At 45.7% G+C, this 16415-nt stretch overlaps 1 pseudogene; it reads left to right on the top strand.

The window, feature by feature from the left end:
* The first annotated feature begins 1965 nt into the window (after window positions 1-1965).
* LOC118660672 lies at window positions 1966-15710 on the top strand (annotated as a pseudogene).
* Window positions 15711-16415: the final 705 nt, after the last annotated feature.

The following is a 16415-nucleotide window of genomic DNA, read 5'->3' as shown; positions in this document are numbered from 1 at the left end:
GGTGTCCATTGTGAGTGTCATTAGGTCAGCGAGGCCCAGCAGTCAGAGAATAGAAGTGAGCAGGGTCACAGGGACTATCCTATATAATAAAAGGGTAATATGGTAAAAAGATAGAGCAGAAGTCATTTGGTACCTCTATCCTTCCTTCTGGACCTTCCAGGTCCTTTGGGTGAGTGGCGGCTGAAGGATCCAGGAAGGTGCTGGGGCTGTGAGGGAGGGATCTGGCCCAGGAAGCCAGCAGCCTGCCCGCCTGCCCACGGCTGCCAGGGAGGGATCCAGGCAGCCACCCTTGGTTAGGGGTGATCAAGAAGGCAGGCAGAGTGGTTAGAGGCGATCCAGCAGGCCAGCAGGCAGGCGAGCAGTTAAGGGCAATCAGGCAGGCAAGCAGGCAGGTGAGCAGTTAGGAGCCAGAGTTCCCGGATTGCGAGTGGTATGTCCAATTGCTGTTTAGGCCCGATCTCACTAAACCGGCAGTCAGACATCTCCCGAAGGGTCCTGGATTGTGAGAAGGCTCAGGCCAGGCTGAGGGACACCTGCCCCTGCGCCCCAACCTTGCATGAATTTCATGCATTGGGCCTCTAGTGTAAGATATAAAGAGAGATGTCCCTGATCTCCACACCAGAAATGTTGCACCAGCACTACCCTCAGGTTGCACCGATGACTTCCTGCAGGGTCTCACAGAACAGAGTGGAGCAGTTGCCTATTGCTGCACGATCCACATTCTTTCTCACTGACTCTACCCAGAAGCTACAGGCTGGACAGTGATCAGTTCTGGCTCTTTAACACACTGAGGACAAATTGGACGGGACACCCATATCTGTGACACGCTACATACTCTAAATGTTAGGTCCGCCAGTGGCCATATCTGGTCCCCCATTCCTTTGCATGTCGTCTCTGGCTGCTATGGCACCATGAAGGCAGAGGTGTGTGGTATATACAGAGACAGGCCCTAAGTGGCCTGCAAAGATAACATTCACCATCTGTCAGTTTATAGAGACCATCAGCAGACATGAGCCTAAATCCATGACCATCATATATTGTGCCTTTTCAGTAGGTGGAAAATATGGGTTTGGGATCCCAAAGAATTGGGCGGTAAAACAGGTTGAGCTGGGGAGAAGAGCAGGAACCATGAGGGCAGGTATCTGAAATGAGTGCCTGGGGTTGCAGGTTCTGTAATCCCTGGAAGAGTTCGCTTTGAAGTTCTAGGTCAGTGGTTCTCAACCTTCCTAATGCCGCAACCCTTTAATACAGTTCCTCATTTTGTGGTGACCCCCAACCCTAAAATTATTTTCGTTGCTACTGCATAACTGTAATTTTGCTACTGTTATGAATCATAATGTAAATACCTGATATGCAGGATGTATTTTCATTGTTACAAATTGAACATACTTAAAGCATAATGATTAATCACAAAAACAATATGTAATTATATATTGTGAAATATTTACTTCAATTACAAATATGTGTTTTCCGACGGTCTTAGGCAACCCCTGTGAAAGGGTTGTTCGACCCCCAAAAGGGGTCGCGACCCACAGGTTGAGAACCGCTGTTCTAGGTGAAGAGAAATGGTTCTGATGGAGGGTTTGCTGTGTGTGGCCAAGTGTGGGAGCAGGGAAGGGGCAAGGGTTGTGTGGGTGCCTGTGGGTGGAGACCCTGCCCAACACCCCTGTCCTGGTAACACCTCTTGTTCCTGCCTCCCCACGTGTGCGCTGCTGGTGGGAAGGAGGGGTCCTGGGTGGAAAAGTGTGTTGGGAGAGGGTGGGGTGTGGGTGGTTTTGTGGGTGTCATCAGGCAGGCTCGGTATTCAGGAGGCATCTCTCTTCCCCTCTCCTGGGCTGCGGGTGGTGGGAACGGTGCGGGTAGAAAGTGGACTGGGAGTGTGTGTCTAGTCTTGTGGTGAGGGAGGCGACTTGAGTAGACAGAAGAGTGGCAGGAAGAGGCGGGGTGGGGAGGATGGAAGAAAGGAGGCGGGGCTGCGGAAAAAATACAGCTCTGATTGGCGGGTTGAAAAAACGTGACCTCCGGTAGGGGGAGGCGGGCTGGATTCTTGCTGGGATTCCACCTGCGCTCATTCACTGACTGCACTTATTAGGCTCCTGTCCTCCTCTCCTGGTCACGAAAGCGACAGCCCCGGAAAAGGGCGAGGAAGGAACGGTCTCGGCCTGGGACTCTCTTCCCCGGCCCTCTGCGCCTCACGCCGCCCGCCCGGAGTCACTCGCCAGTCCGCCCGGAGCCGCCCGCCTGTCCGCCCGGAGGGGAGCGCACTGGGCGGCTGCTCGCCATGGAGAGGACCCCGGGGTTCGAGTTCGGCCTCGTCCTCCCGCTGCTCGCGGTGCTGCCTCACTGTGCGCGGGGGACGCCCTGCGCCTGGGGGCGCGGAGGTGAGTTCCTATGGGGTCTCAGCGGCGGGGAGCGGGCAGCAGAGGCTTTAAACTCGCGGGCAGAGCCCATGGCCGGTCCAGAACCTTCCTCCTCCGTCCCCTCCACGGGCTCAGTACCCTCGGCGTCCGGGCAGCTGGATGCCTCCCGGGCAAAAGGGAAAGAAAGAGGCGGCAGGAGAGAAGGTGATGCGGGGCCGCTGGTCAGGAGCGAAGGAGGAAAGACGCTGCGCTTCCCAGTCCGCTCTCCCGCCCGCCCCAGTCGTGCTTCTGGGAAACTGAGACCCCTGTCCCTGGACCGGGGCGCTTCTCAAAGTCGGACCCACAGACAGGAACCCCCCTTCTCACAGCACGTTCACCCAGCCCCGCACTTTCTCCAGCTCTGAACTTTCTGGGCGCTCTGCCAGCAGTTTCTGACTGCACTTAGTCATCGGCCACTTCTTCTTTTGAGCCCATGCCCTGCAGGTCCTACCTCCCCCCACTCTGCACCAGCCTGTCCCTCTCCTGTTCCCTCGGGAGCCCCTGCTCCCCTCCCCAGCCCACCCAGGTTTATTGCCCAATTCTCGGGGCGGGGGGGTCCCCCAAACCAGTGCTTCCAATACCTTTTTATCCGTGACGTGAGCCTGATCACTTCCTCGGCCAAGTGGCGCTTTATCCCTGTTGCCTGAGGACACACCAGCCATAGCGTCTGCGCCCGGAGCAGGAGGGACAGCAGCGCATTTTTCCAAAGGATGACCCTGGGGTGCTGGTGACGAAGGGGCACCCGCTCCCTCTACCCTTTGGTCCCCAACCCATATTTTTCACCTACTGCGGAGGCAGCAGCCTGGAAAGGGGATCGATTAGGGCAGATCTGTAGGATTTTTTCTCTAAAGGGCAGACAGTGGGTGTTTTTCTTTACAGACCACTTCGTGTATGCCTTCTGTGTAAGCACTAGGCACCTCCATGCTTGGGGTCCAAGAGCAGCCAAGGACAACATGCAAACTAATGAGGGATCAGCTGTGGCCATTGTCCTAGTGTCCTCGCCCCAGATATGGGTGCCCGTCCCCTAGGACAGTGGTCGGCAAACTCATTAGTCAACAGAGCCAAATATCAACAGTAAAATGATTGAAATTGTTTTCAGAGCCAAAAATTTTTAAACTTAACCCTTTGAGTGCCAACCAATATCCTAGGAACTATCCTAAAATTGCCAAGGTATTTTTGCTAATTTTACAGCAGTTTAGGAAAAAAATTATGAATTGCAAGTAAGTGAAGTTACATATTCAAAAACTTAAGGAAACCTTCACTACATTGACATATTTAGCAATATCATCATCACTAATAAAAGCAGACTTAGAACTGGACGCCATTTCGAAGCTTTGATAGCGCTCCTGGCACTTTTGGTGAAAGACGGGAGGAGCGTGATCGCGCCCCCCCGGCACTCTAGGAGTTAAACTATATAGGTAGGTACATTGTTATTAACTTAATTAGGGTACTCCTAAGGCTTAGGAAGAGCCACATTCAAGGGGCCAAAGAGCCAGATGTGGCAAGAGCCACAGTTTGCCGACCATGGCCCTAGGAAATCATCTCCCAGGTGCCTCTGCAGTGTGTTGAAGAGCCAGAACCCTGCCCTGTCCTGCCTGTGGCTTTGGGTGGGGCGACTGTGAGAGGATGTGGATCCCACAGGTGGGGGGCCATGGCTCCCTCCTTTCTGTGGAGGGATTCCTTGGTGGAAGAGGCCCATGAGGAATACTGCATGAAGCCATAGGTGTGAGCTGAGAGTGGTGCTGGTACATTTTGGTATCAAGACTGGAGCCACCTGCTTCTGCATCTCATTTGTTCCCTGGGACCCTGCTCATTTCAGTGCCAGAAAAGCCACTTCTACCTTATAAGCACTCAGCCCACCTTACCTAATGACCCTCATGCTGGGCAATGCTGATACCCCTTAGCCAGAGGCCTCATCTCCATCAGGTGCGGATTTCCCTGCTGCAAGTGGCATGGCCTCTCTTCTGACCCTGTGGGTCTGTGATATGACTTCTCCAATTAGGATGCCTTGAAGTACAGAGCAACTTTTCCCAGCACTGACACCTCTAGTGTCCCAGACGCTGTGGTTCACAGGGCCCTAGTGGCAGGTCCAGCCACTCTCATTCATTCATTCATTCATTCATTCATTCATTCATTCATTCATATTGTCTGGCTACTTTCATGCTACAACACGGAGTAAGTAGATGCAAAGAGACCTGTGGTCTGCACAGTCTAAACTACTTAGTAGCTAGCCATTTACAGAAAGTCTCCAGACAGACCCTTACTACATGGCTATAGAATATGATTCATATCCTTCACCCTTTAGGGTTTAAAGTTGGTATTCATCTCTGTCGTTTTATCCAAGATAAAATACTTTTTTGTTTGCTTGTCTTTAAATATATTTTTTATTGGCTTCAGAGAAGAAGGGAGAGGGAGAGAGAGGTAGAAGCATCAATGATAGAGAATGATTGATCAGCTGCCTCCTGCATGCCCACCCCCTCCCTGCAATGGGGATCGAACCAGCACCTGGGCATGTGCCCTGACCAGGAATCAAGCTGTGACCTCCTGGTTCATAGGTGCACACTCAACCCCTGAGCAACACCAGCTGGCATAAAATCTGTTTTAACTTTCTTTTTTTTTTTTTTATTGCTTAAAGTATTACAAAGGGTATTACATACGTGTCCATTTTTTCCCCCCGCCCTTGACAGTCCCCTAGCCTCCCCTATCCCCCAGTGTCTTATGTCCAGTGGTTATGCTTATATGCATGCATAAAAGTCCTTTGGTTGATCTCTTACTCCCCTCCCTCATGCCCCCCAACCCTCCTCGGCCTTCCCGCTGCAGTTTGACAATCTGTTTGAGGCAGCTCTGCCTCTGTATCTATAATTGTTCAAAAGTTTATAATGGTCTCTATTATCCATGAATGAGTGAGATTATGTGGTATTTTTCCTTCATTGACTGGCTTATTTCACTTAGCATAATGCTCTCCAGTTCCATCCATGGCGTTGCAAATGGTAAGAGTTCCTTCCTTTTTAGAGCAGCATAGTATTCCATCATGTAGATGTACCACAGTTTTCTAATCCATTCACCTACTGATGGGCACTTAGGCTGTTTCCAGATCTTAGCTATGGTGAATTGTGCTGCTATGAACATAGGGGTGCATATATCCTTTCTGATTGGTGTTTCTGGTTTCTTGGGATATATTCCTAGAAGTGGGATCACAGGGTCAAATGGGAGTTCCATTTTCAGTTTTTTGAGGAAACTCCATACTGTCTTCCATAGTGGCTGCACCAGTCTGCATTCCCACCAGCAGTGCACCAGTGTTCCTTTTTCTCCACATCCTCTCCAGCACTTGTCGTTTGTTGATTTGTTGATGATAGCCAGTCTGACAGGTGTGAAATGGTACCTCATTGTTGTTTTGATTTGCATCTCTCGGATGATTAGTGACTTTGAGCATGTTTTCATATGTCTCTTGGCTTTCTGAATGTCCTCTTTTGAAAGGTGTCTATTTAGGTCCTTTGCCCATTTTTTGATTGGATTGTTTATCTTCCTTTTGTTGAGTTGTATGAGTTCCCTATAAATTTTGGAGATTAGGCCCTTATCAGATATGACATTGGCATATATGTTTTCCCACACAGTGGGTCTTCTCTTTGTTTTGTTGATGGTTTCTTTTGCTGTGCAGAAGCTTTTTATTTTGATGTAGTCCCATTTGTTCATTTTCTCTTTAGTTTCAAGTGCCCTAGGAGCTGTATCGGTGAAGAAATTGCTTCGGCATATGTCTGAGATTTTGTTGCCTTTGGATTCTTCTAGAATTTTTATGGTTTCCCGTCGAACATTTAAGTCCTTTATCCATTTTGAGTTTATTTTTGTGTATGGTGTAAGTTGGTGGTCTAGTTTCATTTTCTTGCATAGATCTGTCCAATTTTCCAAACACCATTTATTGAAGAGACAATCTTGGCTCCATTGTATGTTCTTGCCTCCTTTGTCAAATATTAATTGAGCATATTGGTTCGGGCCGATTTCTGGGCTCTCTATTCTATTCCATTGATCTCTATGCCTGTTCTTGTGCCAGTACCAGGCAGTTTTGAGAACAGTGGCTTTGTAATACATCTTGATATCTGGTATTGAGATCCCACCTACTTTGGTCTTTTTCAGGATTGCTGCAGCTATTCGGGGTCTTTTTTTATTCCAGATGAATTTTTGGAGAGTTCATTCTAGGCCTGTGAATTATGCCATTGGTATTTTAATAGGAAGTGCGTTGAATTTATAGATTGCTTTGGGTAGTATGGACATTTTAATGATGTTGATTCTACCAATCCATGAACACGGTATGTTTTTCCATCTGTTTATGTCTTCCTCTATATCTTTTTTCAACGTCCTGTAGTTTTCTGAGTAGAAGCCTTTTACCTCTTTAGTTAAGTTTATTCCTAGGTAGCTTAATTTTTTTGGTGCGATGGTAAATGGGATTGTTTTTATAATCTCTCTTTCTGAAAGTTCACTATTGGTGTATAGAAATACCTCAGATTTCTTGGGGTTAATTTTGTATCCTGCTACATTGCCAAATTAATGTATTAAGTCTAGTAGCTTTTTGATGGAGTCTCTAGGGTTTTGTATGTATAATATCATGTCATCTGGAAATAAGGACAGTTTTACTTCCTCTTTTCCAATTTGGATGCCTTTCATTTCTTCTTCTTGCCTAATTGCAATGGCTAACACTTCCAGTACTGTGTTGAACAGGAGTGGTGAGAGGGGGCATCCCTGTCTTGTTCCTGTTCTTAGGGGAAATGGTGTTAGTTTTTGTCCATTGAGTATGATGTTGGCTGTAGGACTGTCAAATATGGCTTTTATTATGTTGAGGTATGATCCTTCTACTCCCGCCTTACTGAGAGTTTTTATCAAAAATGGGTGTTGAATTTTGTCAAATGCTTTTTCTGCATCAATTGATATGACCATGTGGTTTTATTCTTTCAATTTGTTTATGTGATGTATCACGTTTATTGATTTGCGGATATTGTACCATCCTTGCATCCCTGGGATAAATCCTACTTGGTCATGGTGTATGATCTTTCTGATGTACTGCTGGATCCGATTTGCTAAGATTTTGTTGAGGATTTTGGCATCTATGTTCATGAGGGATATTGGCCTGTAATTCTCTTTCATTGTGTTGTCTTTACCTGGTTTTGGTATTAGGGTGATGCTGGCTTCATAGAATGAGCTTGGAAGTGTTCTTCCTCTTGAATTTTTTGTAGTAGTCTGAGGAGGATAGGTTTTAGTTCTTCCTTGAATGTTTGGTAAAACTCCCCTGTGAAGCCGTCTGGTCCTGGGCTTTTGTTTGCTGGAAGCTTTTTGATGACTGCTTCAATTTCTTCCATAGTTATTGGCCTGTTGAGATTTTTAGATTCTTCCTGATTGAGTTTTGGGATGTTGTATTTTTCTAGGAATTTGTCCATTTCCTCCAGGTTGTCTAGTTTGTTGGAGTAGAATTGTCCATAGTATTTTTTAACAATCATTTGTATTTCTGTGGGGTCTGTTGTTATTTCGCCTCTATCATTTCTGATTTTGTTTATTTGGGTCCTCTCTCTTTGCTTCTTGGTGAGTCTGGCTAGAGGTTTGTCAATCTTGTTTATCCTTTCGAAGAACCAGCTCTTGGTTTCATTGATTTTCTGTGTTGTTTTTTTGGTCTCTATGTCATTTATTTCTGCTCTAATCTTTATTATCTCCTTCCTTCTGCTCACTCTGGTGTTTTCTTGTTGCTCTCTTTCTAATTCTTTGAGTTGTAGAGTTAGATGATTTACTACCATTTTTTTCATGTTTTTTGAGATAGGCCTGTAGAGCCATAAACTTCCCTCTCAGGACTGCTTTCATTGTGTCCCATAGGTTTTGGATTGTTGTGTTTTTATTGTCATTAGTTTCCAGGATGTTTTTAATTTCTTTTTTGATCTCATTGGTAACCCAATCAATATTTAATAACATGCTATTCAGCTTCCAAGTGTTTGAGTATTTTGGGTTGTTTTTATTGTAGTTTATTTCTAATATTATGCCATCATGGTCTGAGAAGATGCTTTTTATGATTTCAATCTTCTTGAATTTGGGGATACTTTGCTTGTGATCCAATATATGGTCTCTTTTTGAATATGTCTTATGAGCACTTGAGTAGAATGTATATTCCCTGGCTTTGGGGTGGAGTGTTCTGAAGATGTCTATTAAGTCCATCTGATCTAGTGAGTCATTTAGGATTGCTGTTTCTTTGCTGATTGTTTGTCTAGAGGACTTATCCAGTGCTGTCAGTGGTGTATTAAAGTCCCCTACCATGATTGTATTCTTGTCGATCTCTCCTTTGATATCTTCCAGGAGTTTTTTTATGAATTTGGGTGCTCCTGCATTGGGTGCATATATGTTTACCAGGGTTATATTTACTTGTTGTATTGATCCCTTTAGTATTATGGAGTGGCCTTCCTTACCTCTTGTTATGGCCTTCACTTTGAGGTCTAATCTGTCCGATATAAGTATTGCTACCCCAGCTTTCTTTTCCTTTCCATTTGCCTGAAAGGTATTTTTCCATCCTTTCACTTTCAGTCTGTGAGAGTCCCTTCTAATGAGGTGGGTCTCTTGTAGACAGCAGATGTATGGGTAATGTTTTTTTATCCATTCAGCCACTCGATGTCTTTTGTTTGGAGCATTTAGTCCATTTACGTTTAAAGTTATTATTGAAAGGTACTTGTTTGTAGCCATTTCTTTTTTTGTGTGGCTGTTTTCTTTCTGAGCTTTTTATTTCTTCTTTTTACACCAGTCCCTTTAGCATTCCCTGCATTGCTGGCTTGGTGGTGATAAACTCCCTTAGCCTTTTTTTTGTCTGTGAAGCTTCTTATTTCCCCTTCAAGTTTGAATGATAGCCTTGCTGGATAGAGTATTCTTGGATTCAGTGCTTTGCTTTGCATCACTTTGTAAATTTCTGTCCATTCTTTTCTGGCCTGATGTGTTTCTGTTGAGAAATCATTTGATAATCTAATGGGGGATTCCTTGTATGTAACTTTCTGTCTCTCTCTTGCAGCCTGTAAGATTCTCTCTTTGTTCTGAATGTTTGCCATGGTAATTATGATGTGTCTTGGTGTGGGTCTTTTCGGGTTCACCTTTTTTGGGACTCTCTGGGCTTGTGTTACTTTTTTCTTCCCCACCTCATGGAAGTTTTCTGATATTATTTCTTCAAATAGGTTTTCTAATCCTTGTTCATCTTTCTGTTGTTCTGGTACCCCTATTATTTGTATGTTGTTTTGTTTCATGTTGTCCCAAAGCTCCCTTAGGCTCTCCTCCTGTCTTTTAATTTTTTTCTCCAATTGCAGTACATTTTGGGTGTGTTTTGCTTCCTTGTCTTCTAATTCACTAATTCGGTCCTCCGCTTCTCCTAGTCTACTGTTGATACTTTCAATGGTGTTTTTTATTGCAGCTATATCAGTCTTCATTTCTTCTTGGGTCTTACTTAAGTTGTTGATTTTTTCATCTGTTTCTTCTAGCTTCTTCCATATGCTATTGATTTTTTCATCTGTTTCTTCTTGCTTCTTGCATAGGTAGTTCACTTTTTCATCTGTTTCTTCTAGCTTCTTGCAGAAGTTGTTGATTTTTTCCTCCATCCGGTTTATGCACTCTAGGACCCTTATTCTGAATTGTTTTTCTGTCATGTTGCATGCCTCTGTATTACTTAGCGGCTTTTCTGGAGAGTCCTCCTTCTCTTTCCTTTGGGGGTTTCTTTGTCTACCCATGTTTGATCTCACTGACATATCTAGACATTGAATCATTCAGTGGCTGTTCCCTGGGTGGCAGTGGCTCCTTGGGCTATGGTTGCTCCTCGGGCGGTTGCGGTAGCAGCTGTTCCTCAGTTGGCAGCAGCTCCTCTGGTGGGTGCTGTTCACAGATGTGGTGGCTCTTCTGGCTGGTGGGGGGAGGCTTCACGTACAGCTGCTGTTCCTCAGACAGAGGGTGTGGTGCTCAGGAGGCTGCTGTTGCTTGGATCTGCTTTCCAGGGGAGTTCTGCCCTTTCCGGCTGCAAACTGTCTCACCAGCTGAGTAATTTTGCCGGTTCAGGGTGGGTGTTATTAGTTTCAGCTGCTCACTCCATTTGCTCCAGGACACGACCTGGGATGTGTCTGCCTATATCGCCGCCATCTTCCGTCTCTGTTTTAACTTTCTATTTAGAGAAATGGGAAGACCATTTGAGAATATTATACTTAAATTTCCTTACTATGTGTTTTGTCTTTGTTTGTTTTAATTATTTAAATCCAGCGGTTAGTATTCAGGTTGGCTCTTGGTCCTTTGCCTCTAGGATCATCCTGTTCTATGAGCCATAGTCATAGCTCTCTGTGGTTGAGGCTCTGGTTGGATTTCTGAGCTTCCCAATCATCTCAATGATCATATCTCCTTTGTCTTGACATAGCGCACCTGTACCAATAAGTTATTATGTTGACATTGTCTGTCCCCATTACTACTGGAAGCCATTTTGGGGAACACGGACCCTACCAGATTCCTGACCTTCAGCTAAAGTCATCAGTGAGCTTTTTGAGAATTCTGGTGCTCTTCTCATCCATGCTTTCCTCATCAGCTTCATAAATCAGAATTTATCTTTAGGCTTTCCCAGGGAGCAGGTTGATTGGACACTCTCCTGCCTTTTCATATTATCTCCTCCTGGCATAGTCACTTCTCTGAGCCATCTGGTCCCTTCCTCTCCTATGTGGCTCAGAAGTTCTGGCTTTTCTGTCCCATGCATTGTAGCCATGCCTTCTCCAAAGCTAGCCAGAGCTATCCTAGCAGCAAGTTAGCACTGCCTCCCTTGGCCATGCAGAATCCCATGACCCATAATTGTAAAGTCTCCATTCTCCAACCGTGGAATGAATCCAAATTCCTCCACCTGCCACCCAGCTTTCCCAACAGCTGACCCTACATGCTGGTTACTGTGCCAGTTTCTGACAATCCTCGGGCATCTAGACCTATCCTCCTAGCCACCTGGCATGTCCCTGCTTTGGTTATGGGCTGATGATGAGTATAGGCCTGGTGTTCTCAGGGAGGACGTATCTGGAGATGTGGGGTTTTCTGGCAGGCAGACGCTTCCTGGTCCTCCTCAAGCAATGGAGGGGCACCAACCTTCCCCTGGTGAAGGGAGGCACTGGGCAGGGTCAGGCCTGCTCTAACAGCCCAGTTGTCATGGGGACAGTCTTGCTGTCACAGAGATGGGGGCTGGTGTTTTGGGTCTTTTTCTTCCCACCCCAGTCCTCAACAGCATTTTTCCTTCACAGATTCTCACTCTCTTCGCTATGATTTCAACATTTCTTTTAATGAACCACGGTGCAAGGTCCAAGGACAGATCGATGGAGAGAAGTTTCTTTCAAATGAATGTGGCAGCAATAAGGTCATACCTATGAATTTCCTGAGAGATGAGGGAAAGGCCACGGATTCTTGTAAAATAATGCCCACTACCCTGAACGATGTGGGTGACAATATCAAAGGATTACTGCCTGACATTAAACAGGAGAAATACCCAGATGGAGGTAAATTTGAAAAACCCAAGGGCATTAGTGAGCAGATTGTGGGACCAGCAGAAAGGTCTGGGAGAGCAGGGCAGGGTTAGAAGTGTTCAGAAGAGGTGGACACCAGGGGGGTGAAGCGTTTGTCAAGACCAGAGGCTGATGTCTTTCCCATGGGGACTGTGGGGCAGCTCCTCTCCCCCTGCAGGTCAGGATGACGTGCCTGTGCAAAGCCGATGGAAGCACCAGTGGATCCTTGGAATTTTCCTTGGGTGGAGAGAGGTTCCTTACCTTTCACTCTGAGATAGAAGAGTATAGAGCGGATAATTCCGTAGGTGAACGGCTGAAAAAGAAGTGGGAGAATGATGAGGGATTGAACAAGTTCTTCAAAAAAACCTTATAGGGAGACTCTAAGAAATTGCATCAATGCTCGGTGCACTGGAAGAAAGAGCTGGAGAGAACAGGTAACAGGGGAGACAAGGAAGGTGTAGTTCTCTTGAGATAAGCTAGACCTAACCTTGTGTGAATGTGTGTGTGTAAGAGTGTGTATATGTGTGTCTCAGCGTGTAAGCCTGTGGGTGAATGGGTGTGAGTGTGTTTGAAAAGTGACTAATCTGCGGTGAGTTCTTGGGAGAGTAATGGCCATGGGTGTGTTCTACCATCTCTCCTTTCCCTTCTCATCTCCTCAGGAATCTGTTTTCGGACCTGTTCTTTAGTGTTCCCTCTTCTTGGCATCACTTTTCTTCTTCATCTCACCTGGCCTATTTCTGGAAATGCTTCAGTATCACCTCAAATCAGCTCCTGGGAAGACTTCCCTGCCACCTTCCTTGTGAGTGTCCTCCTCTTCTGTCACAGCAGGAGTGACTGGGTATATTGTGACCCTTCTTCCCCCATTTGAGACAGGGCCCATCTCCATTCCTTGTTCCAACCCCAGGACCTGCCACAGTGGCTGACTCACTGAAAGGGGTAGAAACTGTCTGCAACATAGGATTACCTGGGACATCAGTAGCTGAGGAGGTGTCTCCTCAGAATTGAGTACTGCATAGGATGTCACTCTTGTGTTTTCATGCAGATGCACCAGTCACAGTTCCCGCCCCAGCCACAACCACACCAATCATAGCCTCAGCTTCACCAGCCAAGATCACAGACCTATTGGAGACCGGGGCCATCATTGTCATCGTATCTGTGATTGTCCTGATCATCATTTGTATCATCGGGTACCATTACAGGAAAAGGTAAAGAGGCAGAATTGAATCAGAAATGAAGGGCAGATGGCCTGGAATGCGGACAGGGAAAGGTGAATTCCCAGCCTGTCCCTGGCCCCTCACTAAACCTTCTCTTTGTGAAAATTAGACTAGGGAGCTAACATGTAATATGGCTTGATAGCAATAACTTGGAAATGCTCAGCTCTCAGTTCTGCTATCTTCTGTCAAAGCAGTGGGAAAGGAGGGTCCCATACCAAGGCTTAACAGCTGTAGATGCTAAAGGAGTTTAGTGATTTCAGCCCTCACTCAGATTCTCTGTTTGGGAGAGTGTATTTGGGGCCAGTGTGTGTGGTGTGGGAACAGCAGGCACACAGGACATGGGCAATACTCCCATTCCGGTGAGAGCAGCATGGTGGCTCCATGTGATATGTCCAGGGGAAGGGAGTATGCAGGGGGCTAAGAGGAGAGGGACCTGGGTCTGATACCAGGAAGAGAGGTAGAAGGTCTTGAAGAAACAATCCAAAATGCTGGAGTTCACATCTGCCTTCTCAGTAAGTGACTTGGAGACATCAGGTAAGAGAGACGGTAAACAGTACGGACTGTGCAGACAAGTTAGATGGAAGCCATTTTTTTCTGGAACTCCCTGGGAATTGTGGCTGAGTCCTGATTCAATCACCTGGCAGCCAGTGTCTTCTACAGTTCAAATCCTGCACCACTGAGCACCCCCTGCCTTGAGCAGAGGAGACTCCAGGGATAGGTGTGGCTGAGCTGCTGGTGGAGTTGGATGCTGACAGGTGACTGGAGCAGGAATCCATGGGGCAGGGCAGGGACACTCACTCCCAGAGTGGTGAGCCTTTAACCAGGATGAGGAGAGCAGGGCATAGAAGGATCTTTGCCACAACTCCAACCGTCCCCAGTGGTACAGGAACCAGGATGCAGGCCTCTCTCTTTGGACAAGGCTCCTCTGCGCTTTCTTTAGACTCAAAACTTCAGTAGAGGGAGCATAACAGTTCATTTGCACCTTGAGTCCTGAGCCCCACCTGTCTTTAGTTCTGACTTGCTTTGTGGTAAAGGTGGTAGGATATGGGTACAAGCTGTAGGACCCAGGGTGGTGGTGAGAACTGATGGGGAATATATGACTCTCATGATGGTGGGGCTCCGAGATGGAAGGGTTTGGGGTAGGTAGCCCCAGGGGAACTGACCCAGGATTTTCTCAGCCTGTGGAACATACACATGTTTCTTTTCAGATGGCAGAAGATGCTCAAATGCTGCTGGGAGTGTGGTCTAGTTCAGAAGGTGTCTCAGCTGTTTGGCTGCCTTTCCAACTCCAGCTGTTCACCTGTTGACCTCCAGGAGCCGCAGTCCTTACAGCAAATGCAGAGACTTGCAGAAGGTCGTGAGGATACAGCAGATGCAATGCTCATGCCCTTTAGTCCATGAGATGTTTGGCAACTCTGCACGTTTTTCAACATTTGGCTCCATTTTCTCTTGGTGCCAATTGTTATAATTCTTGCATTTAGTTCTCCAGCTGCTTGAAGAAGAAATCTAGCCAGAGAGAACATTTCCCAGTCTCTCCTTTGGCTGTGGAAAATGAGGAAGATCTCTACATCAGGATCTTTTATTGTTATTTTATTTATTATTTGATTAATTAATTTAAAAAGGCTCACCCGAGGATATTTTTTCTATTGATTTCTAGAGAGTGTGGAAGGGAGGTAGGAAGGAGTTTCTAGAGAGAGAGAAACATGGATATGAGAGAGACATATCAGTTGGTTGCCTCCTGCATGTAGCCCTACGGGGGTCGGGGAACCTGCAAAGGGAGGTATGTGCCCTTGACCAACCTTTGGGCTGATGCTCTGTACACTGTCAAAGCAGTCAGGGCCTCACCATCTTTTAAAGGGGAAAATGATATTTATGATGGTTACTTTTAGAAAGTTTTAAACTATGTAATGCTACTTAAATTTATATCTCTCTATAAAGTAATTTTATAAAAATACAATTCCGTAGGAATTTTGTTTTATAACACACAGTATTTTAGGTGATTATTGTTTGTCCACGTCATGCAGTAAATGAAACCAGGGATTCTGATAAGTTACTATGGAAACAGAATTTACCATCTTAGTCATATTATGGAATAAAAAAATCATATGGATTCTAAGGAATGAGGATTTTTCTGATATTACCAGCACACTGCACCCACGCAGGGACTTACCTGTGATTCTGTCCCCACAGACTCACCTCCTTCAGTGGCTGAAACATCTCTATTTTTTAAAAATATATTTTATTGCTTTTTATAGAGAGGAAGGGAGATAGAGAGTTAGACACATTGATGAGAGGGAAACATGGACCAGCTGCCTCCCACTGGGGATTGAGCCAGCAATCAAGGTACATGCCCTTGGCCAGAATCAAACCCAGGACCCTTCAGTCCACAGGCTGATGCTCTATCCACTGAGCCAAACCGGTTAGGGTGGAAACATCTCTACTTCTCAAAGCTGTTTAATCCCCTCATAACAAAGAATCACCATCCAGGATATATAAAGAGCTGCAAATAAATTAGATCCCATCAAATTGTTCAAAGATGTAGGAGAAAGGTTGTGAGGAGTCCAAGGAAAATAAATTTTTAAAAATAACCCAGCTATTTTACTGGATGTGCTTTGCCTCCATGGATGAGGGGTTGTCTTCAGTCACTGGGAACATTTGATTCTGGTGTTTCCCTCTTGGCATGAGATGCCCATAATTTTTATTTCATTTCCTTTTGGATCTTTATATCACAATGCACATTATTATTGATTATTGTCTGTATCAGTCTACTTCCTCTGTGATCTTTTATTTTTAAGGACTGCATGATCCTCTGTCAAGTTTCCTTGTCAAGGGGGGGGGAAGGAGACATATGTAATACTCTTTGTAATACTTTAAGCAATAAAACAAAATTTAAAAAAAAGATTTGCAAACCTATTCACTGAACTCCTATTAGAACAGTGAAAACTGAAAGGAACAACTGTGCAAACTCTCTCCTTGGAGTTTCACGTCTCTTGTTTATTAATAAAGTCCTGTTGCCAACATCTTAAAAAAACATCCCAAACACAAACGAACAAACTAACAAAAAAACCCCACACAAGCTAATGCATAAGGCAAAGACCCCATGGATCTTCAGAACTTGCGGGGATAGCGGCTGTGCAACTTCCACACGGATCTGGAGTTGGGGTACGTGGGGAGTGGAATAAACGAGAATTGGCAGATGGATCCTCAGACTCCTCCTCACAGAACTGTCAACCCGCAGGAGTCTCAACTGGAGATCTCAAGAGCAGGAGAGAGAAAAATAAGGC

Source organism: Myotis myotis, unplaced genomic scaffold, assembly GCF_014108235.1.
Source record: "Myotis myotis isolate mMyoMyo1 unplaced genomic scaffold, mMyoMyo1.p scaffold_m19_p_7, whole genome shotgun sequence".
NCBI classification, from domain to species: Eukaryota; Metazoa; Chordata; class Mammalia; order Chiroptera; family Vespertilionidae; genus Myotis; species Myotis myotis.
Note: the sequence above shows the minus strand (reverse complement) of the source record. Positions and strands in the feature narration are given on the sequence as shown.